Here is an 11,802-nt window from a genome sequence, read left to right on the forward strand (position 1 = left end):
ACTTCTGTCATGTCATATTTCATTGACTCAAAGAAGCCATCTGTGTAAGATGTAACTTTATTTTGGTGCAGCTAAAAGAGAAAAATTACTGTCGATTAAAAGATGACATAATGCTTTCTTATCACTTAACATGTTAATTTTATATTTAATTGAGAAGTATTTTCATCATATATCACTCATAAATCCACATGAGGAAAATATATGTGAATTAAATTGGTTAAGTTGTTCCTGAAATTTCTTCACATTCACTTCTGCATCACTTCCTTTTAATTGGGATATAATTCCCATACTATAAAATTTACCCCTTAAAGAGTACAATCCAGTGGTCTTTAGCACATTACAGGGTTGTGTGACTATCACTAATGTCCAATTCCAGAACATTTTCATCACCCTGAAAAGAAACCTTGTACCTATTAGCAGTCATTCCTTGTTCCCACTCCCCTCAGCCCACGACAGCCACTAATCTGCTTTCTGTCTATGGGTTTGCCTACTCTGGACATTTAATATAAGAGGAATCATACAATATGAGGCCTTTTGCATCTGGATTCTTTCACTTAGCATAATGTTTTTAAGGTTCATCCATGTTGTAACATGTATCAGTACTTCATTCCTTTTCATGGCTGAATAATATTCCATTGTGTGGATATACCACATTTTGTTTATTCACTTATCAGTTGATGGACATTTTGGGTGATTTCTACTTTTTTGCTATTATGAATAATGCTGCTATGAATATTCATATACCAATTTTTGTATAAACATATGTTTTCAATTCTGTTGGGTATATACCTAGGAGTAGAATTGCTGGGCCATATGGTAACTCTGTGTTGAACTTTTTGAGGTATCGCCAAACTGTTTTCCAAAGTGGCTGCCACAGTTTACATTCCAGCAATGTATGAGGGTTCCAATTTCTTCATCTTCACCAACAAAGATGTTGTGTTCATTTGATTGTAGCCATCCTAGTGGGTGTGAAATGGTATCTCATTTTGATTTTGATTTGCTTTTCTGCAATAACTAATGATGTTGAGCATCTTTTCATGTGCTTCTTGGCTATTTGCATATCTTCTTTGGATAAATGTCTATTCGGATCCTTTTCCCATTAAAAAAAATTGGGTTGTCTTTTTATTGTTGAATCATAAGAGTTCTTTATATATTCTGGATACAAGTTCCTCATCAGATAAATGAGTTGCAAATACGTTCTCCCATTCTGTGCATTGTCTTTTCACTTCTTGGTGGTGTCCTTTGAAGCAGAAAACCTTTTAATTTTGATGAATTTCAATTCGTCTATTTTGTCTTTTTGCGCTTGTGCTTTACGTGCCATATCTAAGAAACCATTGCCTAATTCATGGTCAGGAAGATTCACATCCATGTTTTGTTCTAATAGTTTTATAGTTTTAGCTCTTACATTTAGGTCTTTGATCCATTTGAGTGAGTTTTTATATATGGTGTGAGTTAGAGGTCCCACTTTTTTCTTTTGCATGTGGATATGTGGACATCCAGTCCCAGCACCATTTGTTGAAAAGACTATTCTTTCACCATTCAGTGGGCACCCTTGTTGAAAATCAATTGACCATACATGTATGGGTTTATTTCTGGACTCTACATTCTATTTCATTGATCTGTGTGTCTATCCTTAGTCCAGTCTTGTTTACTATAGCTTTGTAGTAAGATTTGAAATTGGGAAGTGTCAGTCCTTCAACTTTGTTCTTTTTCAAAACTGTTTTGGCTATTCCGTGTCCTTTGCATTTCCATATGAATTTTAGCATATGCTTGTCAATTTCTTTAAAAAAAAAAAAGGCCAGATAGAATATTGATAGAGATTGCACTGAATCTGTAGATTAATTTTAGGAATATTGCCATCTTAAGAATATTAAGTCTTCCATCCATGAAGATGTGGCGTCTTTCTGCTTCTTTGGGTCTTCTTTCATTTCTTTCAATGACGTTTTATAGTTTTCAGTGTATTTCAGTGTACTCACACCTTTTTGATAAATTTATTCTTAAGTATTTTAACCTTTTTGATAGTATTATTAATGGAATTCTTTTAATTTTATTTTTGTATTGTATTTTAATTTCATTTTTGTATTGTTTATTGCTGGGATATAGAAGTACAACTGATTTTTATATATTGATCTTGTATCCTGTAACCTTGCTGAATTCATTTACCAGCTCTAATTTTTCAGTGGGTTCCTTAGGATTTTCTATATACAAGATCATGTCATCTGTAAACAGAGATAGTTTCACTTCTTCCTTTCCAATCTGGATGCTTTTTATTTCTGTTCTTGCCTAATTGACCCGCATAGAACTCCAGTACAGCGTTGGTGAGAGCAGACATCCTTGTCTTCCTCCTGATCTTGGGAGAGAAGCACCCAGTCTTTCACCATTAATTATGTTAGCTTTGGGTTTTCAGAGATGCCCTTTATCAGGTTGAGGAAATTCTCTTCTATTGCTAATTTTTAGTGTGTTTTTATCATGAAAGGGTGTTTAGTTTTTTTGTTTTTTTTTTTAAGATTGGCACCTGAGCTAACAGCTGTTGTCAATCTTTTTTTTTTTTTTTCTGCTTTTTTCTCACCAAATCCCCCCCAGTACATAGTTGCATATTTTAGTTGTGGGTCCTTCTAGTCATGGCATGTGGGACGCCGCCTCAGTGTGACCTGACGAGCGGTACCACTTCCGCGCCCAGGATCCGAACCGGTGAAACCCTCAGCTGCCCAAGTGGAGCTTGCGAACTTAACCACTTGGCCATGGGGCCAGCCCCCAGGGTATCGGGTTTTGCCATATGCTTTTTTTTTGCATCTAGTGAGATAATTATGTGATTTTTCTCTCTCTCTCTTCTTTTTAGATTAGACAAAAGAGGAATTTATTGGAAGGATATAGAGGTGTGTCATATAGTCAAACCCTGGGAGGTTCAGAGGAGCAACTGGGACTTAGGAAAAGTCCAATGAAGGACTTGAAAACCACTGGAATTCTCACCATCCTTTTCTCTGTTTCTGTCTGTATATCTTTCACTGCATATGCACTAGAGAAGGACCAACTCTGCCCTCTCTAAAATTCAAAAACTGGGGAAAGGTCATTGGCTGGCCATCTGGATCAGATCCCATCCTAGACCAGTCAGCTGTGGCCAGAAAGGTGGGGTCTATAAGCACATGGCAGCTTCCATGACTCCACATGGCTGGAGTGTGGCAGAGGAGGAGCATTTTATAAAAGAAAGGGGGTTACTACTCCCAGAAGAATGCAGCGTGCTGGGCAGACACAGGAGAGCCTTCCTCCTCAAGCTGAAATTCTGGCGGCTAAGACCAGTATAGGGGTCTCCAGGGGCAAGCAGGGCAAGATGTTACTCAAGGCCAGAGGGTCAGGATGAAAGAGAAAAATAAGTTTCAGGATGAAACCAGGGGCCAACCTGCTTTAACTGTACTCAGTTAGTTGTCTGTTTGCAAAAGCAGGTAGATAATGCATTACGAAAGCCGACCCTACAGAGAACATCTCTGATGCTTGGGTCACCACGGTAACAGGTGCTTACGTTTTTCAGGAACTGAGAGCTGACTCCTTGTCCAGTTCAGGCTAGTTAAGACCACTGACTCATCAACTGAGCCTGCATGGATGACCAATAGGTGACCCTTTGACATCAGGGGGCCAAAAACTCTACCCTCAGATCATGCTAACGTCGCCATTTTGTGAATGTGTCCTATGAAAAGCCATGAAGCTTGACTACACTTGTGCTGATCATCAATCACCTGACTTCTCCTCACCTCCAATCATCAATCGCCACACTTCAGACCATCCTGCTCCCTTATCCAATAAATATCCCCAATCCCCATTTTCAGAGAGGCAGATTTGAGATTTGTTCTCCTGTCTCTTCACCTAGCTGCCTCGTGAATAAACCCTTTCTCTGACACAAACTCCTTGTCTTAGTGATCATGCAGCAGAAAAAACGAACCTGGTTTGGTAACGAGGAGAACTTTCAAGAAGTTGGCTGCCTGACACAAAAGGATACCACTGAGCAGATTGCTCCAAAAATTCTGTATACTTAACCATTTTTTCACCAATACATCTGAAAGTATGCAATAAATTAATAGCTATGTAAAAGATTTTAATCTGATTTGTGTATTTTATTTTTCCTCCTTTTACTAGGGCATGTTTTATCCTTTTACTTTGAGCTGGGAGGTGAAATAGTAGGGAGATTTGGGTAAGTAAGGAGGAGCCAGCTAGGCCCTCAACTGCCAGCCATTTGAGTCCTGGGTCTTCCTTTTCTTTCCTTCCTTTTTTTTTTTTTTTCAGGTGTACATCATTATAGAGTCTTGTGTAGATTACATCATGTTCACCACCCAAAGACTAATTACAATCCATTGCCATGAACATGTGCCTAATCACCCCTTTTGCCTCCTCCCCCTTCCCTCCCCTCAGGTAACTACCAATCCAGTCTCTGTTGCTATGTGTTTGTTTGTCATTGCTTTTATCTTCTACTTATGAGTGAGATCATACAGTATTTGACTTTCTCCCTCTGACTTATTTCACTCAGCATAATACCCTCAAGGTCCATCCATGTTGTCAAACATGGCCAGATTTCATCATTTCTTATGGCTGAGTAGTATTCCATTGTGTATATATACCACATCTCCTTTATTCATTCATACTCTGATGGACACCTAGGTTGCTTCCAAGTGTTGGCTATTGTCAATAATGCTGCAGTGAACATAGGGGTGCATATATATTTATGCATTCATGTTTTGATATTCTTTGGATAAATACCCAGCAGTGAAATAGCTGGATCGTATGGTAGTTCTATTCTTAATTTTTTGAGGAATCTCCATACTGTTTTCCATAGTGTGACTGCAGCAGTTTGCACTCCCACCAGCAGTGTATGAGAGTTCCCGTCACTCCATATCCTTTCTAACACTTATTGTTTCCAGTCTTGTTAATTATAGCCATTCTGATGGGAGTGAGGTGATATCTCATTGTAGTTTTGATTTGCATTTCCCTGATAGTTAATGATGTTGAACGTCTTTTCATGTGCCTGTTGGTCATCTGTATATCTTCTTTGGTGAAATGTCTATTCAGATCTTTTGCCCATTTTTAAAATTGGGTTGTTAAGTTTTTTGTTGTTGAGATGTATGAGTTTTTTATATATTTTAGATATTAACCCTTTATCAGATATTTGCTTTGCAAATATCTTCTCCCAACTGTTAGGTTGTCTTTTTGTTTCATTGATGATTTCCTTGGCTGTGCAGAAGCTTGTTAGTTTGATGTAGTCCCATTTGTTTATTTTTTCTATTGTTTCTCTTGTCCACTAAGTCATGGTACTTGAAAATATGCTGCTAAGACCCATGTCAAAGAGCGTACTGCCTATGTTCCCTTCTAGAAGTTTCATGGTTTCAGGTCTTACATTTAAGTCTTTAATCCATTTTGAGTTAATTTTTGTGCATGGTGTAAGATAATTGTCTATGTTCATTCTTTTGCATGTGGCTGTCCAGTTTTCCCAACACCATTTTTTGAAGAGACTTTGCTTTCTCCGTTGTATGTTCTTGGCTCTCTTGTAAAAAGCTAGCTGTCCATAGATGTGTGGGTTTATTTCTGGGCTCTCTCAATTCTGTTCCATTGATCTGTGTGTCTGTTTTTGTGCTAGTACCATGCTGTTTTGGTTACTATAGCTTTGTACTATATTTTGAGATCAGGGATTGTGATACCTCCAGCTTTGTTCTTTTTTCTCAGGATTCCTTTGGCTATTTGGGGTCTTTTGTTGTTGCATATAAATTTTATGATTCTTTGTTCTATTTTTGTGAAAAATGTCATTGGAACTTTGATAGGGATTGCATTGAATATGTAGATTGCTTTAGGAAGTATGGACATTTTAACTATGTTAATTCTTCCAATCCAAGAGCACAGAATAGCTTTCCATTTCTGTGTGTCTTCTTCAATTTATTTCAACAATGTTTTATAGTTTTCAGTGTACAGGTTTTTCACCTCTTTAGTTAAGTTTATTTCTAGGTATTTTATTCTTTTTGCTGCAATTACAGTTGGAATTGTATTCTTAATTTCTCTTTCTGCTACTTCGTTGTTAGTGTATAGAAACACAACTGATTTTTGTATGTTGATTTTGTATCCTGCAACTTCACTGTATTCATTTATTATTTCTAAAAGTTTTTTTGTGGATTCTCTGGGGTTTTCTCTATATAAAATCATGTCATCTGCAAATAGTGACAGTTTCATTTCTTGCTTTCCAATTTGGATCCCTTTTATTTCTTTTTCTTGTCTGATTGCCCTAGCTAGGACTTCCAATACTATGTTAAATAAGAGAGGTGACAGTGGGCATCCTTGTCTGGTTCATGTTCTTAGAGAGATAGCTGATTTTTGTCATTTATTCTATTAATATGGTGTATTGCATTGATTTATGCACTTGGTCATGATGTATAACATTTTTATATGTTAATGGATTCAATTTTCTAGTATTTTATTGAGGATTGTTTGTGTCTACATTCTTAAAAGATATTGGTCTGTAGTTTTCTTTCCTTGTGATGTCTTTGTCTGGCTTTGGTATCTGAGTATTACTGGCAGTATAGAATGAGTTAGGAAGTATATTAGTTTGCTAGGCTGCTGTAACAAAGTACTACAAACTGGGTGGTCTAAACAATAGAAATTTATTGTTTCATAGCCTCATTCTGGAGGCTAGAAGTCCAAAATCAAGGTGGCAGCAGGGCTGGTTCCTTCTGAGGGCTGTGAAGGGAAGATCTATTCTGGGCCTTTCTCCTGGGCTTGTAGCTGACCATCTACTCCCTCTGTCTCTTCACATCGTCTTCCTTCTATGTGGTATCTGTGTCCCAATTTCTCCTTTTTATAAGGACACAAGTCATATTGGATTAGGGCTCACCCTAATGACCTTACTTTAACTTATTACCTCTGCAAAGACCCTATTTCCAACTAAGGTCACGTTCTGAGGTATTGAGGGGTTAGAACTTCAATATGTGATTTTGAGGGGGACACAATTCAACCCATAAAGGAAGTGTTCTCATATTTTCTATATCTTGGAAGAGTTTGTGCAAGATTATTAATTTTTCTTTAAACATTAGGTAGAATCCACTAGTGAAGACTCCTTGTCTGGGGCTTTTCTTTAGAGGAAGTTTTTTGATCACTAACTTAATCTTTTTATTTACTATAGGTCTGTTCAGATTTTCTGTTTCTTCTTGACTTGGTGTCAGTAGTTTGCGACTTTCTAGGAATTTTTCCTACAAGGCCATCTAATTTGTTGGCATACAATTGCTCATAGTATTCCCTTATAATTCCTTTTATTTCTGTATGGTCAGTAGTAATGTCCCGTCTTTCATTTCTGATTTTAGTAATTTAAGGCTTCTCTCTGGTTTTTGTAAATCAGTATAGGTTTCTCAATTTTGTTGATATTTTCAAAGAACCAACTTTTGGTTTTGTTGATTATCTCTATAGTTTTTCTATTCTCTACTTCATTTATTTTCATTCCAGTGTCTTATTTCCTTCCTTCTGCTTTTCTTGGGTTTTGTTTGCTCTTGCTTTTCTAGTTTCTTCAGGTCATTGATTTGAGATCTTTCTTCTTTTAAATATAAGTATTTACAGCTATAGTTTTCCTCTAAGCACTGCTTTAGCTGTATTCTATAAGCTTTGGTATGTTGTGTTTTTGTCATTCATCTCAAAATATTTTCTAATTTCCCTTGTTATTTCTTCTTTGACCCATTGGTCTGTTGTTTATTTTCCACATATTTTTGAATTCCCAAAATTCATTTCTGTTATTGATTTCTAACTTCATTCCACTGTGGTTGGAGAACATACTTTGTATGATTTCAGTCTTTTAAAATTTATTGGAATTGGTTTTATAGCCTAGCATATGGTCTATGTTGGAGAACGTTCCATGTAAACGTGAGAGGAATGTGCTGTCTTTCTGTTGTTTGATGGAGTGTTCTAGAGATGTGTGTTAAGTCTAGTTGGTTTATTGTATTTTTCAAATCTTCAGTTTCCTTGTTGATCTTTTGTCACGTTTTTCTACCCATCATTGAAAACGGACTATTGAAATCTCCAACTCTTATGGTTGAGTTGTTTGTTTCTCAGTTTAATTCTGACAGTTTTTATTTCATGTATTTTTGGAGTCTGTTGTTAGGTGCACAAACGTTTATAACTGTTACAGATTCTTTGATAGGTTGACACCTTTATTGTTATAAAAAGCTGTCTCCAGTAACAAATTTTGTCTTAACGTCTCTTTGTCTTTTATTACATAGTCATTCCAGTTCTCTTTTGGTTACTGTTTGCATAGTATATCTTTTCCCATCCTTTTACTTCAACCTGTTTGTGACTTTGAATCTAAAGTGTGTCTCTTGCAGCCAACAGATAGTTGGGTCATGTAAAAACAAAATCCATTCTGCCAATCCTTACCTTTTAATTGGAATGTTAAATCTTTTTACATTTAATGTAATTACTGATAAGGCAGGATTTATGTCTGCCATTTTGCTATTTGTCTTCTATATATCTTCTTTTTTGTTTCCCAATTTCTCCATTATTTCTTTCTTTTGTGTTAAATAGACATTTTCTAGTGTGCCATTTCAATTCCTTTGTCGTGTCTTTTCCTATATACTTTAAGTTATTTTCTTACTGCTTGTCTTGGGAATTATAATTAACATATTTACCAACCACAATTTAGTTTGGGTTAATACCACCTTAATTTCAGTATTATATAAAACTTTACTCCTATATACTCCATTCTATCCTCCCTCCTTTGTACCATGTGTACCAATTACATCATTATATAGCGTGTGCCCATCAACACATATATAATCAACAAGATATATAATTATTGCTTTATGTGTTGTCTTTTAAATCAGACAGGAGAGTTACAAATAAAAAACACATTTATATATTTACCTCTGTAGTTACCTTTATTGATGTTATTTCTTCATGTAGATTTGAGTTGCTGTCTGGTGTCCTTGTAAGTGAGCTTGAGGAACTTCCTGTAGTATATCTCAGAGGGCAGGTCTGTAGTGATGAATTCTCTCAGTTTTTGTTCACCTGTGAATGTCTTCATACTTGGACATTTTTATAATGGGTATTTTGAAGTCTTTTTCTGTGAAATCTGATATCTGGTCATTTCCACAGGCAGTTTCTGTCACCTCTTTTTTTCCATGGTGTGTGGGTTCTATTTTCCTGTTACTTACATGCCTCATAAATTTTTTTATTAGAAACTGGACATTTTAGGGGCCAGCCCAGTGGTGTAGTGGTTAAGTTTGGTGCGCTCCACTTCAGTGGCCCAAGTTCGCGGGTTCGGATCCTGGCTGTGGACCTCCACCAGTCATCAAGCCATGCTGTGGCAGTGTCCCACATACAAAATAGGGGAGGATGGGCACAGATGTTAGCTCAGGGTCACTCTTCCTCATAAAAAGAAAGAAAGAAAAGAAACTGGACATTTTAGATAATAAATTGTAGCAACTCTGGGTACTGGCCCCACCCCCCACCAGGATTTATTTCTGTTTGCTTGTTTGTTTTGTAGTGACTGGCAGATTCTTTCAGTGATGTGGATCCCCTCCCTCTCAGACAGTGTTACATCTCTGCTGTTGCTCCTCAAGGAAGCCCAATTTGGGTATGACAATTGGGATGACAACGGTATTGGCAGGGCTCTCTTTCTTTCTTGCCCTGACCACACCCAGCTGTTAAACTCACTAATTACCAGCTGATTGTTCTATTGTTTCCAGCAATGCCCTGGGGCATAAACCGTTCAACAAACCAATCCAATCAGAGCCTAGCTCCTTTGAAGGAAGAGTTTCTGAGATCTCTGTTTGAGGATCTTCTGACCCCAAGAGGGTTCCTCCCCGCTGTTTTACTCCATGTTCTATTATGTAAACTAGCCGGCCTATAGTCTAGGCTGTGCTTTCTTAAAAATCCATGAATCTCCTCCCCGTTGCCTTTCACCTGAACCTCCACAGTTCTTGACAGTGGCCTCAGGTTTAAACTTCTGCATGCTCTGTTGAAAATGAAGCCAGTTCCTTTGGGAAGAGATTAGGAACCATCTATTTTATAGCCTGTTCCTCTGCCCAGGCAAAATCCCTGAGCTAGGGCTCTAGAGCTTGGGGTGGGGACAATGACAAGCCTCTGTCTGAGTCACACCCTTGCTCTAGGAGCTGAGCAATGGTGGCAGCAGCCTGAAGTCCCTTTGGCTTGCCTCTTCTGGCATGGAACCACCGCCTCATGGGCTGGGGAAGGGTGATTGGGGCGCCAGTATTCTCAGCATGCTGTACCCCAGGGAGAGCCTCTATTTCAGAGGAGGGGGCTAAGCAGCAGAAGGGAGTCTCCCTTCCAACAACACTTGCTTGGAATCAGCTTCAGCAATAGGCAGCAGGAGGCAAGATGAGAAACGCTGAAATCCTGCTTCTCCCAGCAAGAAAGCCCTTCAGCTGGTACCTTGGGGAGGGGTAGCCCTGTGTTCTTGGCTGAAACAGTCTGGGGTCTTCACCTCACTGAGCTGGGAAGGGGGGGGGGAAGGAGTGGTCTTGGTTCAAATACCACACGCTCTTGCTTTTCTTACCAATTTGGGGGGGTAGATTTTCTTAAATCTGTGTTTCTTCATTTGCTATTTGCCTTTAGCACCATTTCTAGAGGCTTTAAATGTTTGTTTCAAAAATAATTCTCACCAGTTTCACTGGGGAGTAGGTCAGGGGAGCTCCTCACACTGTCATACTGGAAGTTGATCTTCTTCTTCATTTTTCAAGAATAGTTTTGTTGGACATAGAATTCTCAGTTAACTGTCTTTACCCCTTAGCACTTTAAATACAACATCTTTCTGCTTTCTAGCCTCCATGGTTGTCTTAGTCAGCTCAGGCTTCCATAACAAATACCATAGACTGGGTGCCAGAAACAACAGAAATTTATTTTCTTATAATTCTAGAGGCTGGACCTTTGGCTTTGTCGATCCTCTCTACTGATCTTTGAGTCCTTTTCTTTTCTTTTTTGCTGAGGAAGATTTGCCCTGAGCTAACATCTGCTGCCAATCTTCCTTTTTCTGTATGTGAGCTGCCGCCACAGCATGGCCACTGACAGATGAGTGTTGTACGTTGAACTGAACCAGGGCTGCTGAAGCAGAGTGCGCCAAACTTAACCACTAGGCCACTGGGGCTGGCCCCTGATCTTTGTTTTCTATTTCACTAGTTTCTGCTCTTACATTTAGTATATCTTTCTTTTTACTTTTTCTGGGTTAGATTCTTAGTGAATTAATTCCAGTTGAGACTACTGACTTCCTTCTAAGTAATATTTTTGCTGCATCCTCAAGTATTTAGATATGGAGATACTTCATTACCATTCAGTTTTAAATTTTTGAAAAATTTCTATTATAACATCCTCTTTGATTAACAATTTTTATTTAGAAATGTATATTTTAAATTTCAAAATGTATGAGCATTTAAAATATAGCCTTTTGTTCTTGATTTCTAACTTTTTTGCACCAAGTTTAGAGAATTTATCCCGTGTGATATTTATTCTTTGCAATTTGTTGAGATTTGCTCAGGTCTAATATGTTTTCAATTTGCTTTCTTGAGAAGAATATAATATCCCTATTTCTTATGATATCAAGTTTGTTGTGTTATTACACACACACACACATAATTTTTTGTTTGTTGCAATCTCCCAGTATGATGATGGATTTGCCCACATTTCTTTCTTTTCTTTTGCTTTATGTATTTTGAAGCTATATTATTAAATGAATATGATTCTAGCTATTTAAATCTTCCTTTTATTATTATATAGTGACTTATAATGTACTTTGTCATAAAGCATACTTTATAGACAATAATTTAGCACCTCAAC

This window comes from Equus caballus, chromosome 18, assembly GCF_041296265.1.
Source record: "Equus caballus isolate H_3958 breed thoroughbred chromosome 18, TB-T2T, whole genome shotgun sequence".
Classification (NCBI taxonomy): Eukaryota; Metazoa; Chordata; class Mammalia; order Perissodactyla; family Equidae; genus Equus; species Equus caballus.